Source organism: Pleurodeles waltl, chromosome 2_2 (assembly GCF_031143425.1).
Source record: "Pleurodeles waltl isolate 20211129_DDA chromosome 2_2, aPleWal1.hap1.20221129, whole genome shotgun sequence".
NCBI lineage: Eukaryota > Metazoa > Chordata > Amphibia > Caudata > Salamandridae > Pleurodeles > Pleurodeles waltl.
This window is the reverse complement of record NC_090439.1, coordinates 756,714,660-756,733,842: the sequence shown is the minus strand read 5'-3', so window position 1 is coordinate 756,733,842 and position 19,183 is coordinate 756,714,660. Positions and strand designations below refer to the sequence as shown.

At 41.2% G+C, this 19,183-nt stretch overlaps 1 protein-coding gene across 4 annotated transcripts in view; it reads right to left on the bottom strand.

Annotated features, from left to right (window-relative positions):
- Positions 1–13,339, bottom strand: part of HNF4G (hepatocyte nuclear factor 4 gamma) — a 423,834-nt gene extending 410,495 nt beyond the window's left edge. For 3 of the 4 annotated variants that reach the window (XM_069220373.1, XM_069220376.1, XM_069220377.1), the window contains exon 1: positions 13,134–13,338. The gene's annotated coding sequence lies outside the window, so the exon portion shown is untranslated. Of the gene's footprint in view, positions 1–13,133 lie in introns of all 4 variants that reach the window. The other variant, XM_069220374.1, reaches the window with a different exon arrangement.
- Positions 13,340–19,183: the final 5,844 nt, after the last annotated feature.

Here is a 19,183-nt window from a genome sequence, read left to right as displayed (position 1 = left end):
TACAAGAAATTGATTCCGAAGCATTGGACTATGTTGATGACATCAATCTGATGGACGATGACTCAAACACAAATTTAGCAAGATTAGTTTGCATAGTATTGGGATTTTCCAAATACGGCTACAAATGTAATTTCCAAAAATCAAAGATAGCGTTTTTCAGTGTCCTTTTTTGGGATACAAGCTTTCCATGAAGGCAAAAGCCTTGCACCATTTGCTCTTTTATAACCACCAAAACCATATAAAAGCTACAATCATTGTTAGTTTGTTTTAAAACTTTGGTAGAATATACATCTTCTGGAACAACACCTATCTGTGGAATGACTCCTGATGGCCTACCAAACTAACTACATTTCAGACAGCTGTCATAAAGGAGAGACCATTGGCTCAGGGGACATGCATCATTTTTGTAACCCCCATTCCAGTCTGAGAGGCTGCCACAAAGGCGACGGTTCCTAACCTGAAAGCCTTACATCCAAGATGGATACAGTGGGCCTCTTCCTTGACAGCTACTGATGTCGGCTATGTCTTTGACTCAACTTTTCAGACTCAAGAATTCCAGCCAATAAAAATGTTTATACAGCCCCTAGGGCATTGTACTGTCCAGCTGGCTGTGTTAAAAGTGCTGATTCTGGCAATGGAAAATATGGATCCTGAATTCCCTGCACTCACAGTGTGCAATTCGTATTACTGTGTCCAGGCTTACAATGAGAATTTGCATTATTGGTGCCTGAATAGATTCAGATACTGCAAGGGGAATACTGTGAAGCATAAATTGCTTTGGGGAAAAGTGGGCCATCTGAAAGATTGCTTGCCACAGGGCTCATGTAATTCATGGACTGAGTCATCACCATCTTGGAATACACATGGCAAGGAATTCACTTGCTAATGAACCCACAAAAGCAGCAGTTCAGACTGCTGTAGTAGCTGCAGTTACTTGTTCTCACACAAGAATAGATGATGACATCACAGCTGCTGTTCCTGTTCCATACAGTGACACTCCTTTACCTATCTAATATCCAGCAAAATATTCTTATCTGTTGAGTACCCAAAATATTCCTTTTGCTCGCATTCCCGGTGTGGGTGATCGAGTGATACCCAACCAGGACCGCAGGCAAGAATTAATCATAGCAGCACATGAGGGGTTGGTATCTGCACCTGCTGGTGTGCTAGCTACAGTTTCCTTACTTTAGAAACGCTATTGGTGCCATGGTCTGTAAAAGCAGAATAAACAGTATATTCTCAGTTGTGACATTTGTCAACAAATTAATAGGTCCACCGCACCTCTTAGTTTCAAACAAACCCCTCCAGTGTTTGTATTCAAATGGTGCATATAAATTAATTCTACTACCTGTAGATTTATGTTCTAGATTCCTCTGGATGTGGCCAGAGTGATCGGCTGGAGCTCGAATTGTTATTTAAGATTTGCAAGTCTTTGTGAAGACATCTGCAATAGTGGCATTCCACTCAGACTAGGGACCTGCCTCTAAAGCTTATAGGGATACCATGGGAACCATGGATGTTGCTGTGAATCATTCTTCTCCCTATCATCCTGAGAGAAATTTGATAGTGGAAAGGAAGAACGGTGACTGCGGGCCTGATTTAGAACTCGCCGGACGTATTACTTCATCACAATGGTGATGGCTAGCCCGTTCACTGAAGTCTAAATCCCATTCTAACCTATGGGATTTAGATTTCAGCTGCCATGATATCCGTCACCATTGTGATGGAGCAATCTGTCCACCAAGTTCTGAATCAAGTCCTTAAAGTAGTCCTTAACAGGTAGAATATTAGGTTCAGGTTGTAGATGGGTCCATCACTTGTATGGATTCAAGAGAGCTTCAAATATTCTGCGTAGAAGATCTTGGGGAGGCTCTACCCCATACAAGATCCTCTTTGGCATCCATATGTACATTCCAGATCTTGATAATCCTGGCACAGTGGCACAGACACACCTTTTGACATCAATGAACGTCTTACTGTCTTACAGGAATTATAAGTCTTCCAAGATACGCGCTGAAACAAAACTACTAAACGTTCTGCCACTGATGAAGTGAAGGAGCAACCAGCATCTCTGGCTGATTTCCAAAGGTTGGGGATATGGTCCAAGAGAAGATTACTGATAAAAAGGAGTTTGACCCATCATACCCCGCACCGGTGCCAGCCTTAGGCAGTCAATGTACAAGAACTGATTTTGGCTCTGCTTTCTGCTTGTAACAACAAATGCTTTGTTTTAATTGACCTATAAAGCTACACCATCTGGCCAGTCCTGCACAGTAGGCCACAATGGCTCCTCAGTAGCTAATTGCCTCCTCTCACTACACTGCATGAGATCCCTGTACAACAAGTATTGTTTTTCCCTGGCTGAGGATACAGATGCTGAATTCACACTCTTTCCTGGTACTATTGCCAATACAGGGCATGCTCTCACTTACGGATTTCAACTGCTGTTTCAAATAATGAAATAGTTTATTATCAACCACCTTTGGAGGAGACTAACAGTTATTCTTTGCCATGTGAGATCCCTGTTTTCTCACCTTTTTGACATTGATGATTTTTCTTCACATTCCTCACACCCTTCCCTACATGAAGTACATGTGTTTCTTCTTTGGATAAAAGAGACTTATTTGATTCCTCCTTGGTCCTATATTTGAATTGCCATTTCATTGTTTTTCCTCTGCATTTGGATTGGATCTGTTACAGTTTTCTTCTTAATTTTGAATGGACATTATGTTCCAGAATGCACTTCTTCTAAAATGGTAGCTGAGGAGTTGAAGCTTCATTCTTACTCGCAGAGAGTGCAAAGAGAGGTGCCCTTGCCAATATGTCAGCATTGCCAGTCTCTGATGGAATTGTGTGTGATTAAGTCCTGTTTGATATTTTTGGTCCTACAGAAAGTTTACAGAAACCATATGTCTTCAAGATATCTATGGATGACATAATTGTTTCTGGTGCCATCTCTGATAAATGGGATTTGAACACAGCAAGGAGTATGCTCTCAGAATTGGAAAGCTGTTCTGTATTTAAAATTGAAGATCTGTATTTGAATTCTACTAATTATGGTGAAATGTTTTGTTACCATCATTATACTCACCCTTATTTACATACAGCTAGCTCTCCACGTCCAGTTTTTAACTACATACAGTGAAACAATTGCCAGACACCACCAGTGGTTAGTTCTGAAACATGCATGAGAAAGTTTGTATACTTTTCAGGGCACAACCCCTTTGACCCGAGTTCATATTATTATACGCTTACCCCATACTATAAAAGAAAAACATGCTAACACAAACTACATTGATTTATTCTGATTTGTTTATATGGCAACTGACCCTACAAAGTTATGAATATTGGAAGGACAAAATTGATTTGAAATTCATTTGTGAAACACATCATTGGCAAGTATAGGATACTGGTGCTTTGTTTAGAGACAGTCTCACACCTGAACAAACGATTTTCCTGAACAAAACAGTGTAATAAACATATTTTGTGGGTCTAGCTAAAATTAAGGCAATAAATACACTTATCATTCCCTCCATTGCACATTTTGACAATTGGCAACATCTTCCAATCTTATCAAAAGAGCAGCTATATGACATGATTCAGAATGGTACATATAATTATTCAATTTCAGGTCCAAACCAGTAGTTAGTATGGCCAGTCGACACTAATGGTTGTCATGAAATTCATCTTTGGATTTTACAGCTGTCAGTCCAAACCCCTAATACTTGCAGTCACAACATTCATAGGCAGTTACCACCAATAGCGTAGGGAAATTCTGCTATCACTGGTTACAACATTCCATGTTAGCTGCAGTTAAGGAACACCTATCTCTCCTTTCTGATGACATGGATTTATAAAAATGCTTCCCATATGCTATTTATAATGAGAATTTTAACATTTCCCAGCACAACGTTGCTGAATGGGTAAGACAGATTTACAGCGAAAATTTAGAGAAAGCATTGGCTGTTGTGGCCATTGGTATGATTATGCTTTCAACTTCCATTTAGTCTTCGAATAACATTGTGTCATATGCATTTGATATCATACAAAATGACATGTTCCCGTTACAACAAGGATAGAGCCGGCTGAGATTGGTTATTCAATAGAGTTGGACATTGAAGGTTTTGAAATCAAACCTTGTCCCTTGGAAATATCTGAACACAGCAGAGTTGTTTTTGCCATTTAATTTAACACACATACAGAGACACATGGCAACAAAAATACAAATTATACCATGATGAATACTGAGCTTTTAGAAAAAGTACCCTTTTCAGTTGCTGAAGCACCTTCTGCCACATGGTTAACTCCTGACTTTATCTCCTTATCAATCTCCACCTTTCAGTTTACAGCTTTTTAAAAACACTCCTAAGTGGGTGATATGAAGATATGGGGAATAGCTTTCTTCACAAGTTGCGGGTTTTACCATTTGATTAAAAATGTGTATGGGGAAACTGAATCCTTCCTTAGTGGAAACAAATGTGAACCTTCATTCGCCCATTCATTACTTTGTAAAGTGCTAACACTGCATGGTGCATTCAATGCATTCATGGCTTCTTTAGTGTGTTATCTGAAAGGTGCATCAGTCTCCTTGATATGCCCAGTGTTCCGATTGCCCTCGAGTGGGAGTTAATTGATTCTGAGCAACCAAGGTTGGTGTGGGATGCGACCAGGTGTCCCATATGTGGTGACGGTCTCCAGGGTTGTGATCTTTTGTAGTTATGTGTTATTTCCAGCCACACACATAGTTAGGTAAATTATTACCGTATGATCTTCTTTCCCTATTTTTAATGTGGACTTTGATAAGCTGAGCCAACTGAAAACTTTAGTGCATCAGAAGGACATTTCTTTAACCTCTGCCAGAGAGACCTTTGATCTCCAAATTACAAGGTCTTCTGCTGAAGTCCAGTCACTATTGTGCACTAACTTGATGCAGCATTTTGTTGAACTTGTTCACCGAATATTTGATGCATCTAATACCACAGGATTGGTACACTTTTTTAAATAGATTGGATCTCGTTTTGTGAGCACATTCCAGACCGTATTTAGAGTGGTACCATCCTTTCTGCACTCTTTGGTTTCCAGCATTTTTGGAGGCATGCAGATTGCATTATTCCTAGTTACTGGTCATATCCACAAAAATTTTAAGAATACTGTTGCTGAACGTGAATTGACTTAAAAGCAATGTTAAAAGGAAAAAGATACTATCATGTTTGGTGACTGAATCTCTTGATGTGGCTCTTCTACAGGAGGCCCTTCTGACTCTGACCTCTATCCTGTATGGGATGATGGGCTGTGCTACACCAGGTTGCCTTCCTAGTACATCTTACCCAGGATTGGGGCTCAGGATGTCCCAATTTATTTGGCTGAGGGTACTTCCGCCATTCTCTTGATAGTTAAGGTAGTAAAAGGTAGGAGTGAACCAACACAATAACATTATCATGGATTAACTGTTTATAATTTTTAACCATTTTCGTAATGCCTGGTTACCATGCTTTATTTTGTTTGCCTAATAATCACAGCTCATATTTTTTTTGTGCAAGAATATGTTTCTTGCAATAAATGTTCTAAACCACATTTTTGCATTGTTATTATGTCTCACTTTGCTTCACAGAATGACAGCGAGAGGGTAAAATGGTTTCCATGATTTCCTTGGGAATCAGAGTAGTCATGTTCGAGGTTGCAAATACCCTCCGGTACTCTGGTGTATTCAGGGGTTCAGATGGGACACTGTAAGCTAGTTAGGAATCGTGTCAACATTTGCTGATGGTATACGTGGACTGAGCCCCTATATGCTGACATTTATGTTGACCAGCTATACAGTCCTACTTAATTCGTAGGAACTGTATAACAGAAGGAGGTTTTGTCTTTACGAATCTGAAAATCCAGGACTCCCAGTTTATTATAGGCAGTATCAATGGCCCCATGGGCTACAAATTATCCTTCCTCTTCAGATTACATAGACTGCTGGTGTCCTTTGGGCACACCTGTTTTGTCATGGAAAGCGATCGTAGCATGACACTGAACCCCATCCTTGACAGGGCTGGCCCTCCAGAAGAGGGAAGGAATAAATACTGGATCGTGCTTCACGATTTCCTAATGGACCATGCGGTGGCATAACAAAACTTGAGGGGGGGGGGGCATACAAAATACCTGGAGGGGGCTCCCTCCCCCCCTTGACCCAATGCACAGGGTCATGTGGTGAGGGGGCCTCCTGGAGCTCAGGGCCCTCTGCATCCAAGGGCTCCAGGGGCCTTTGCTACACCAGTGGAACCATGCTTTGATGGACCCTTGATGCCTTCTACATTCCAGGGATCGTGATTTGACCTTTTACCTCCACGCATGAGTCTTAGTCCAGATTTTATTTTTTTCATCTTGACAGGAGCTCTTATTTTCAAATAGTTAGGCTTGGGTCTCCGTAAACCCCCTCCAGGACAAAGGTGACAATGGACTTATAAATTCCAACAGCCAGAAGCACAGCAAACACTTCAAAGGTAACTTAGTACCTTCATGTCACTGAACTAGGTGTCTGTGGCCTTCTGCCAAACTCTGTGGGGGGGGGGGGAGGGGGGGCAGCAAAGTCTATATGAGAGGGCAGCTTATGAGAGAATCTGCCTGCCAGTGCCGGAAAAGCTAAGAAGCAAGGCACCAACTGGAACAACTTATTGCTGGCTTGATGATTGCCTGTTGACCGAACCGGACAACAGACACTTTTCATGACCTGAAGGGGGCTAAGATGGACCTCAACTCAGTATTCTCTTTTTAGTGGAAAAAGCTCCAGGCCAAATCAAGCATCAACACTATGAGTTTGGAGAAAATGCATGGCGTCTCCTTGCCCAACAGCTGAAACAAGAGGAGGCCTACCATTTCTTTCAAGCTCTTGAGATGGAGAAGGGCTTCCTACTAACCTGGTTAAGATTGAAGAAGAATTTGCGGCCTTCTATGATGATTTATGCTCTTTGACAGTGGATGCATAGGTGCTGGAGGCAGAATCAACTTTTTTCGCTTCTTTGCCCTTATTCATGTTATGGCGGAATTGGTTGCTGCTTTGGAGACTGATACTACATAGGAAGAGGTCCAAAATGCTATCAAAGGTATATCCATGGGCAAAACTCCTGATGAGGATGGACTTCCTATAGAACATGACACGACACAGGAGAACCTCCTGTCTGTTTTATAATGTATTTGAGAAAATATAATAAAATATGGATAAAATTATTGTATTCCTTTATGTAAGGAGATTTATTGAAATGAAGGTTAGGATATTGACATAGCTTAGGATTGGACATATAGCCACTAAATAATTGTTGACATACATTATAAGGTAAATATTGTTGTATTGTGACTCTTTGTAGTATGTCTATATACAAAGTGTAATTCTAGGGTAGCTCTTACTCTTATTTCAGATTCAGCTTTCATTTCCCTGGGTGAGCTACCATATTAGCTTCAGGGACCCTTTCTTTGTCTAGATAGTACAGGAGAAACATGGTCAAAAATACTACAACGAGACACACTGCCCAAGCTGGGTCCCCACTCGTTAGAGAGACATGGTGTTGTGTTGGCTGAGTGGTAGAACACAACCAGGACTGGCTGCAATTGACCGGGACAGTTCTCTGTGGAGCATGCGGGTTGGGACTTATTCTATGTAATGCTCTGTTACACACAATGCCCTGCTGTACTCTGTACAACAATTCAGTATGATGTAACCCTTCAGATGACCTGTGTTCATGTAATTGTGCAAATGTGAATAAACCCAAGTTTAAAAAAAAATGAAAAAGATGCTTTTACCAATGAATGATGGCTGCATGGTGTAGTTAAAATATATCTTCTCACTAACAAGTTCCTCTCTCAAAAGGAGTGGTTAGATGTATTGTCTAAAGATGGACTGTTGAAGAATGTATGTAGTTTGGTCTCTACTGGTTAAGCAAGAAGCAATAAAAGTGAGCATATTAACTATCTTGAAGTGTATCATAACGTGAAAAGTGAGCTCTCTGCACAAGAGAGCATAATTTAGCAAGGTGTCAGGTTAGTTCCTCCAGTGTTTTGAGAGCTTGTTTCCACTTGGGTTATCATGGCATTCCTGAAACCAAGGAAATGTTAAGATTAAGCTACTGGTGACCAGGTATGAACCTATACATGGAGAAGAAAGTACAAGAATGTGTGTACTGTAATTTAAGCAATAAAAATAACAAAAGAGTGGAGTGCCACCCATGATTCTACACGTTTAACATCGTTTCCATGGAAAGAGGTTTCTTTTAACATTATGGGATCCATACTGGGGTTCCTTGATGTGTACATTTTGGTTGTTATGGATATGTTTCCTGTTGGCTAGAGGTAGCAGTAGTGTAGGAGTTGACAATCTCTTAAATTATCATGTTTTAAAGAGATTTTTGGGAGGAAAAGCAACCTTAATTCCATCATCCCTGACAAAAGCGTTTAGTTGAGTCTTGTAAGATGGTTTTTGAAGTCTAGGGGTATATTCAATAAACAAATATGATTGCGCCAGTGCGGCGGGCAAACTGCTATGTCCTGGGGCTGGGCAACCCGGGACACAGCAGGAGTCAACCCTGGGGGATGGAGTCCCCAGGCCATTAATGGCTTTAGGAGGGGGGGGCACGTGGGCACCCTCATTATTTAAAGCATGGCCAGGTCCCAGAGGATGGGGTCCCTGGGGCCAAAATTGTCCCTCCTCTCCATTTTCTACTTCAGCCAGGCCCCTGGGGATGTGCCTGGGCTGGGCCCTGCATGGCACCCCTCTCCCTTTGTCTATGATGGCAAGATCCTGGGGATGGGGTCTCTGGGGCCAAAAGCGGCCCGAGGAGCAGGGCAGCAGGTCCCCCCTCCTCCCCTATTATATAAAAATGAATTCCCCCTCTGGATCTGGCCCACCCAGAGGCCTAGTAAAACGCAAGTGCGGTAAACTGTGTCTTTTATTTGTTTACATTTTCCCGCAGATCCCTCAAGGATTAGCAGGATTTTTTTGTTTTTTTTTTAAACTAAACATTTTCGCCCCGCTTGTCATTTTTTAAATGTTTTTTCTTGAGACTCAGTCGAATCCAGGTCCCAAGATGGTTGCCACCACTTCCTGGTTCAAGTGGTGGCAGCCAATTGAATCTCATTTTGAAATCTGTCGGATTCGTGGACCCTCCGCATCTTTAGATATACAGAAATCTTTTTTCTTTATTAACCCCTAAACTCGTAATGGATTTAAACAAAATTACAAATAAAAGCACTGTTTCAGGCCAAAGATCTAGCTTTCTGCCAAATTGGTGCAATTCCATTCAGCATTTCTGGCTGTAGTCGTCTCCCGAATCCATATGGGAAACTGCACAGGGAAAACATATTTTGCGCCCTCGTCTTTTTCTCTGGGCCCTGCTTGCTGAATCACCCCGAAACTTTCCAAACAGCAGCTGAAATGAATGGCACACTAGTTTTGAAAATGTTGTGAAGATCTGGCAAATGACGCCAATGTTATCAGCAAAACAAAAAACAATTCTATTTGTCCTATGAAAACTAGGTCCTAACTCTAACTATCTACTGGCGACAGCCAGTAGGTGTGTGTGTATATATATATATATATATATATATATATATGTATATATATATATTCATATATACACATATATATACACACACACATACACATATATATCTTATATATATATATATATACACACCCACACATATATTTTCTGATGACTCTCTGCATTGAGGTAGTCTGCTTTTAAAATTTCAGCATTGGACCTCTTTACCGCAGTGCTGACTTTTTTCCAGCCTCTTTGGTTTCCAACCACTAAAGGCCTCTATTCCCACTATATGTGTGCTGTGTTGCTTATGTCTCTGCCCACTTAGGTAAGCTGGGAGCATTAGGAGGCACTCTGCTACACAAAACTAGAGTAACGGGGTTCAAGCACAGTCATACTCCTTTTATTACCAATGCATAAACTGTTAACTATTGTTTAGAAGTTAGTTAGATAATGCAAGTTAAAAAGTTACCACTATGGCTGCGTCTCAGAAAAAAAAAAGGGAGAGGTTAGTCCAAAGTTCACCTTCCCCAAACCTTAATGCGACTTATAGCATCAAGCGGTCTGCCTGCAAGTATCGTGCCCACCGCCTTTTACACTGAAAAAATAGATAGATTTTAGATATGGTATTCTGTTTAATAGTATCCCCCGTCATGGCATAACATGTCTTCTGTTTTATGAAGAATTTTTTACTTAAACAACAGTAAAGTAAAATAAAAAAAAAACAGTTAGGATGCTGCACAGATTCAAGCTTAACAACTTAGCGCACTGCTATGCATTTGCAATCAGCTTTTCTTGACATCATTCTGTTAGGGAGCTGATGTATGTCATCAAAAATTTAAAACACTCAAAGTCTATGATGCTTGGACAAAACAATCACATTGTTGGCAGGTCATTACTTGTCAATGCAGAGACCACAGCTTGGGGAAGAAAATGGCAGCTAAAACTAAAGCATGTGGCAAAACAACATACATGCATTTAAGCACCCCATCTGATATTCCATCTCCCCAGGAAAATTCGACATTGTTATTGAGAGAGCACTTTAAAATCTCCTGGGAAAACAAATGTGTCTATTATTAATGGACACATTTCTATATTATTAGGACATATAATTTAGTGATAAAATTCATCCAGTGACTCCGATCTGGAGTTAGTCGCTGTTAAATTCTAACTAGAAAACATGTCACTTTTTATAATCTGATTCCCTAATGAAAATAATCTGTTTCCTAGCTATACCCTTGCGTTCCATCAAGACAACATTTAAAAATGATCAAATTAACATTACATCACTGATGAGATCAGCTATGGCTACCCAATAATATCATCCATTACTTTAGTCATAACAAAGCATAAGGCACAAGCAATAAAAAAGCACTAAGACTAATTAATGGCACACAAGACAACTCAGCTTCTAATCACACCCCAGTGAAATCTGCTAAAACACTGAAACTAAAGCATTTGGTTCCCAACACTCACACAATTCAATGGTACAATAAAAAACAAAAGCATTAATTTGTTCGCAAGATACTCGAGGCAAAATATTCAGCCTTGCTTCACTGCTCAGAAAAATGTTTCTCTGTTACTTTACATGGCTAAATGCTAGATAATCATTCGTTCAATAGGGTACATCTGCATGGATTATTTTATATTCTGGGAGAGTGTACAGTTTCAGGGTATGTGCACGCTTTATCAACAAAGGACTTGATTACAGCCAGCAGAAGGATATCTCCTTAGGGACGTAGGTTCGCATGCTTTAAATAGGAGTAACTTGCATATTTTTGTCTGACTCCGAATACTGCAACACACTAAGAAAAACGAGGTGAAAAAAAATCTGATAGCATGTATCCAGGGATGTTCTCGGATATCCCGAGGCTCACCCAGGAATAGCAAGTCAATAGAGCTCACCTAATTTAACAATATTAAATTCGCAAAATATGCTTTTTAGATCACAACTGAATTAAGCTACAATGAATTCAAGTCATCATTCATAAACACTAGATATATATTAATCTATAGCAACTCAGAAATAAAGATGTATCATTTTACAAAAAAAAGGCTTCTTGCACTTGCTAAACATGTTGGTTAAATGTCCTACATGATGCTAATGTTTAGCCGACTTTAATGCGCATTCACGTATAACAAAGTATAAATCGTCACATAATGTAATAATAATAATGGTTTTTATATATCGTGCGACATAGTACAAGTATTCTAATGAGCTAGTATTATTATAATAAAAATGTGTGATTCTTTTAATGTATGTCCTCGTAAGGATTGCAAATTCAGTTGGAAATGCAGGGTTTCCAGCACATGACATGTAGATCATACCATTTTTTGTTTTTTACACAGAGTGTGTCTATATTTTTGCACTTGGTACGGGGCCAAACGTGACGATTTGCGACAACCTATACAGTTCAATTTATTTCACAGTGAACATGTATATTTTTCTTAACTATTTATAAAACTACTAAATCACAGCTTAGCGTGTCACAATAACGATCTCTTAATACATCAGTTTACTGTATCATCGAAAATTGTCAAATATAGAACATCTCATAAGATAAAATAAAACATTTTATATACAAAACAACACTGAATTATTGACTACATAATACGCTGTTCACAAAGTTTAACAAAAAAATAAAAATATTTTTGGTCACGGCTTCCGATACACAACGTATACATAAATTACTAATGGTTGTTCAATGTTTGTAGAGATGATACATTTAACTACACTAAACACAAAGCAGAGTGACTGTTACCCTCGTAGCAGAAGGTACTAGCTTCAAATGACCACATAAATATAGAAATAAAACAACACTGAAGGGCACAAATAAATTCTACCCCATAGAAAAGTTGTAGGATATATGAAGATTTTGTTAATCTCAGCATGAGCTAGAGATAATTTACAAGAAGGATTAATTATGTAGAACTGTTTGTACACACAATGTCAATAGGTATGACTATTACCGATCCCTGTTTTGAGAATCACGGTGGCCTGAATTACATGTTATGTAAACATTTAAGATAACTACGCCAAAGTTATATTGTGATCCAACTGTTTAGCGCACAACAGTTCAGGTCAAACCATCAAAAAAACAGGCAAATTGAGTTGCGTTCAACACTCTCGACCTGCTACCAAGTACATAGAAAACGCTATTTGAATACGTTAAACATAAACATTCCCCCACAATAAGGTACTGGAACGTGCACTGTCCTGTTATCTTGCAACGTAAATAAGACCCATTCTCAACACCACAGCACCTGCCCTCCTTGGAGTTTTTTAAAGAGTCTCCGCCCATGCAGTCGTCCAATGATAATGTCACAATGATTGTCACGAGGGGTGTCTGGCAGGTCCCTCCTGTTAGGAAGTAGTGTAGAGGCTAAGCCAAGGGGCGCCTGCGCTTTAGTAAACAACGTTTGCCGCACACACAAAAATCACGTTCTTGTTAATTGATACGAGTTCTACGAAGCAAAACGCACTTTTGGCTAGTCCGAAGGTTTGGTGCTCGTAAATCTGGCGCATGTATGCGGAAGGTCCTCCGTATGCGGCTTCCGCGCAGCACATAGTAAGTTATCACAGTTCCTCCAAAGGCGGTAAAACGAGCCTACCTTAGTCTGCCCACGGCTATTGAGTCGCCGCCGGTCAGTAGGTTCGCCCCCGTTCACTCTCGTCTTTGCTCCGAGCAGCAGAATCTGCAGGCTACCAGAATATTTTTTGGTGAGGTTCAGAAAGACGGGACCATATGCTTCAGAATATTGGCTTTACTCAACGGCGACGGGGCAGCCTACCATCGGATCGATTTACTAAACAAACTTAAACGTGGGTGGGGATGTTAAACAGTAACTAGCTTGATCAGAGAAACCGAAAGTGAGTACTCCTGTGCTGTTGCCGTCTCTTCCACCACAAAACATGCTTGCAGCACCTGGCCCTAAGGGAAGTGCGATGTGCTCACACCACCTAGACAGGTGCCTTGAACCCCTATAAAAACCTAGTGCCTTAATGCTCGTACTCGTTCTTACATTGGCACTGCTTAATTGAAATTAAAAGCATATACGCGGTGGTGCCAAAATATTGCGGCGAATTAAGTGAGCATTTGTGCTAAATGTGTGAAATTACTACAGCACTTAAAACCGTTCTATGAATTTTATCAGCAGCTTGCAATCTGGGATTTGTACTGTTTTTGTATCGTTTCAAACGTTGATTCCTATACAGTGCTAAACTTTACTATCCCCGTTTTTGTTTATGCTTAGTTACTAAAAACCATTGCAAAAGATACACAAGTAAAATCTATTGTTTAAATTACAATACAACGTTTTAATAAAAGTCTCTTGTTACGATGTACTCGTCATTGGCAGAGAGTCAAAATAGACGTAAAGTGTAAATTACAAAATATTCACCGGAGAGACGCATGATTAAAAATAAATATGTTGCAGGGAAACGCCGGCAGTTTTTAACTGTGTTGGTGAAAATCGTCGTTTGGGTTTCTTAACGTGCGTTTTTTTTTGCGACAACAGTGGCAAATTTAATGGGTTGCGCATTAAGAGTTGCGCTTCCTCCATCGAAGCGTGCAATTACCTGCGTTCCCACTCCTAATGTAAAACTGTCGCAAAAAGCGTTGCGCTCGTTCACGAATGCTGAACAGGTACAAAATATGTGCACTGTGGTTTCGGAGGCTTGGTTCCAGGGTCTGCAGAGGTGGTTATTTCCACTTGCTCGCCATTTTGGGCACAACTCATGTATTCGAGGGCATCGCAGACACATTTGTTTCGTCTTCATGTAAGAAGAGTAGCTAGAGCATAAGAACCGCGAGCCACACTGAAGGGGCCCGCGGGGAGAGAGACGCAGTCTAGTCTCTCCGCGGGTGTATTCGGGACGGGGGAAGTGGCGCGGAAGGCGCCTCATTGGTTTAAGGTAAGTAGGGGTGGGGTTTGGGTTAAGGGTTTATAAGGGGGGGTGGAGAGTGGGGTAGGCCTCTTTCACCGTGCCGACAGTTAGAGAGGGAGTTTTTTTTTTCAGCGACCACCCACCCACCCAGCATAGGAAGGCAGGGGGGAGGAGAGGATATTTAGCCAGGAAGGTAGGTAGGTAGAGGCGGTTAACAGTCATTTAGGACAGGTGATTTGAGAGAGGTGGCAGGAGATGGGGGAGGGTGGAGAGCCAGATGCAGGCTTGTCCACCCTTCCAGGGGGAAAAACAAGGAGGTGAAGGATCAGAGCGGGGAGGGGTAGGCTACAAGCAGGGAAGGCATGGGAGGAATGGGGGAGCATATACAGTAGGAAAATTGAAGGGAGATATTTGAGGAGGGAATGAAGGCAAAGGAATTGTAAAAGTTAAGATCTGCTTTTAAAAGAAGATATACAGTTAAAAGTTTAAGTAATGTTTGTGTTTTAAACCCTGTTCTAAAATAAATGACCTTTTACACCAAAAAGAGTGTCACGTATGTATGTCCAGAGTGACGTGGAGCTTCTTGGTAGATTACTCTTTGGTCAGGTTTGTTTAAGCAAAACACTTTACATCCTATATTTGTGTTAGTTCCATAACAGGTTTAAGCAAGGCATACCAGCATTTGGGGCGGGCCAAGGCATTTTTGCATATAGTTGATTTAGGTTAATAAGAAAGGCTTAGATACCTGAAAAGACGGATTTTTGGAAACGTAATTAGCATAGTTTAGGTATTATTCAAGCATTTGGTTTCACCGCTTTTCTGCTGTATAATTGGATGAAGTTGATGCGCTACAAAGTTCTTGGTTACTTTTATCCGATAATTCTCAATCAAAGTTCTAGGGAAAGAGATTGTCCTGATAAGTAAAGTTGCTTAGATAAATTGACGACGTATGGCAAAGTTTAATGTTTGAGTGAGGTGAGAACTGAAATGGCATGAGTTGTGCATATGTTGCATCCCTGTTTTGTCAGTTTGATCTTGGAAATTATGTAGTGCAAAAGTTGTTTTACGGAGCTGCAGCAGACGTAATTGAGGGGTGACAGACACAGAGGATTCAGAATCGACCTTCTGTTGTAATGCAGTCTCCACAAAGCGCTTACTTACCTCTGTGGGGTGCACCGAGGTGCGGTTATCATGTTATGGAATGCATAGTCTACGCAGTGTGACCCATTAAGTTTATAGTCCTGAGCACGCATGATTTGGAGGAGGACATGTTGGAGAGATGCCTTGGTACTAAAGTAAGCTCATCCTATATTTCTTTGTCATTGTGAGATGTCAAGACGCGGTCAATGTATGTAGCTTGTTGGGACTTGCAGTGGTGGATTAAATTAAAGCCCTCTGCTGGCCACCAGCATGTGACGATCTCTTCAGTTATCCATGCCTCTTTAGTTCAGTTGGTGATGGGTGGTTGACTGCTGTGGGCTGCTACTGTACTGGATGATGGACATAACCTACAGCAGTTTTGTCTTAAGTGAGTGTAAAAGTGTCGAGCTGAATAAGCAGCTTATTATGCAGTCTGTATGAACTACAGTTGACTGCCCGACTGCTGAGTGTTATGGTGCTAGCATTGGTGAGGGCCATGAGAGATATCAATGGTGTATTTTATTTGCAGTTATACAGTCCTTACTATCCTTGATGTGACAAAGTACTTTCGGTCAGGCAGTATGATAGCATGAAACTTGGTGGGGTTTTTCAGTGGTTGTTGTTCCTTATTGGGGTTAGTTATGTGCGGTTCCAATCCATGAACGTACTCCAGTTTGTAGGTGGTACATTAAATTAGTAGGAGTTAGGGGCCATCATTGGTGGTAGGGATATGTAAGTTCTTGAAAACGGTTGGTGATATCAACAGATGAGCTACAGGTGATTGGGTTTTGTTGGGTTGCAGGATTATTACTTTTGTAAAAGAGGTTATGATCTTTGAGACAAGGTGTAGAGGAATTTGAAAAAATACAGTAATGGGGATCACATTGAACATGCATGTGACTTGCACTAGTCTGTTTAGAGAAGAGAGGCGTGCGCAGGATAGAGATTAACTGGAGGAAAATAACATCCATTGTTTGCTTTTGTCCGACCCTGCATTTCTCGCCTGCTTTGTCGAGTCTTCCTCAAATCAAGGACTTTCGTCATGGTTGCCTTGTGAAACGTCTGTTTGTAGACGACATTGTAGCAGCAGACCTTCTTACTTCCCTATCGCACTTCTCTTGTGTTTCTAGTGCTGTAATACTACAACTACTCTGGCCCGTGAGTGCATTTAAAGTGGTGCTCAAACTGACCAGAGCGCACTTATGCACTAGATTACAGTATTTACCTAAAACTGGCTCGCTCACTCAAATTGCTTTGTATGGTTACAACTGCAGCGTTTACTTTGTTGCTGCTGTTGATGCACCACTGTTGCTGCTGTTGATGCACCACAGACAAAGTGATCCCTTTCCTTCTTTTGAGAATGAGAAAAAAATATGAAGGCAATATCTGATTTCAGTCCTGTGTACTCCATCCCAGAGGAATGTAAAACTGTCAGCGATGTGCGTTTTTCAGTATGAACAAGTGGCCTAATGTACAAAATTTCCATTTGCAAAAAGTGGTTCTACATTAAGCACTAACTTGTGATTGGCAAATAATTTTGCAAACTCACTAATCATAATGGGCCACAATCTGTCCTCCCTCATCAATATTCATCAGGTAAGTCACAAATTGTGACTCACTACTTATGGATGCCATCACAGCGCTAATGGTCTGGTGCGGTTAGCAGACCACCATGTTAGGGATGACTTTTAAGTAAAGTGTACTTTTTTTTTATTTTTTTTTTTTTATTGTTGTTTGTTTTAATGCAGCCCATTTTCTTCAAAGAAATGGGCTGCCCTTTAAGTAAGTTTCAATGTTTTTTTCTTGTTTTGTTTTTTCCATTTGATCACTGCATACTTCCCCAAAAACATATTTTTAACATTTGAAGAGGGAACGGAGTCCCCTTGGGGACTTTTGAGAATGTGCTACCACCCCAACTCCAGAGTCAGTAGCTTTTCAATGTTTTGCAGCTAGATTTCAGGTACAGAACATTGATATATACTGTTAGACTTTTCATCCCTGGCATGGTCTCCCTTAACTTTTTGCTTCTGTTTTCCATGTTGTTGATGTGTGCTGGATTCAGTTTTTGCTGTTTTTGTTACTCTGGGCACTAGTGGGCCTGCAACACTGGTTGTGCCACCCACATTAGTAGCTGTTGGACTTTTTTGCTTATGCAGGGTCATCCCCAATCTTTTTGCCTCCTGCCTCCTATTTTTTCTGACCTGTTGCTGTTGGCTTTTGAACTCTGAGCACTTTACCACTCCTAACCAGTGCTAAAGTGCATATGCTCTGTGTAAATTGTATGTAATTGGTTTATCCAGGATTGGCATATTTCATTTACTAGTAAGTCCCTAGTAAAGTGCACTAGAGGTGCTAGGGCCTGTAAATCAAATGCTACTAGTGGGCCTGGAGCACTGGTTGTGCCACCCACATGAGTAGCTCTGTAATCATGTCTCAGACATGCCACTGCAGTGTCTGTGTGTGCAGTTTTAAACTGTAAATTCGACTTGGCAAGTGTACCCACTTGCCAGGCCTAAACCTTCCCTTTTCTTACATGTAACACACCCCTAAGGTAGCCCCAAGGGCAGGGTGCAGTGTATGGACATATAGTAATGTGTTTTATATGTCCTGACAGTGAAATATTGCCAATTTCATTTTTCACTGTTGCAAGGCCTGTCTCTCTCATAGGTTAACATGTGGGCTACCTTTAAATCTGATTAAAGTGTAGATTCCCTCTGGGAGTGGATGGACATATGGAGTTTGGAGTCTCTGAGCTCATAATTTAAAAATATATCTTTTAGTAAAGTTGATTTTAAGATTGTGCGTTTGAAAATGCCACTTTTAGAAAGTGAGCATTTTCTTGCTTATACCACTTCTGTGACTCTGCCTGTTTGTGGATTCTCGGTTCCGGTCAGTTTGACAGTTGGGCTGGTTGCATCTCACACTAGACAGTGACACAAAAGGAGCTGGGGTGTAGTCTACATTTCCTGATGAGCCATCTGTACAAGGAGGGAGGGGAGGAGTGGTCACTTACACCTGAAAGGGCTGTGCCTGTCCTCACACAATGCAGTCTCCGACCCCGTTGTGAGTGTCTGGGGCCTGGCCTGGGCAAGGCAGGATTTCACATTCAAAAGAGACTTTACTTTGAAGTAGGCCTACTTCAAAGGAGAAATTGGGTATAAGAATGGCACCCAAAACCACAGACTTTAGAACACTTCTGGAAACAAGAGGAACCTCTGCCTGGAGGAGAGCTGAGGAAGAAGAGCTGCCCTGCCTGTGACTGTGCTTTGTGGAGCTATCTTGCAGTTGCTCCTTCTGCCAGAGTAAGAGGACAAAGACTGGACTTTGTGTGCCTTCCATCTTGTGACAAAATCTCCATGGGCTTGATGTAGAGCTTGCCTCCTGTTGTTTGAAGTCTCAGGGACAGCAAAGACTTTTCTCTACCAGAACCTGGAGTCTATGGAGAGACTCCTGCTCTGACAAGTGGTGCCCTATCCAGTCCTTGGGCCCTTGGAAGGAAAGCTGGTGAAAATCCAAGGAAATCGACTTCGGACTGCCACCGCTGCTAAATCCGGTGACGCCGCCTGCACCCAACTCCGTGATCTTCGCTGGAATGCAACAACCTTCGCAGGCCCGACATCGCTGCAGCCCCACT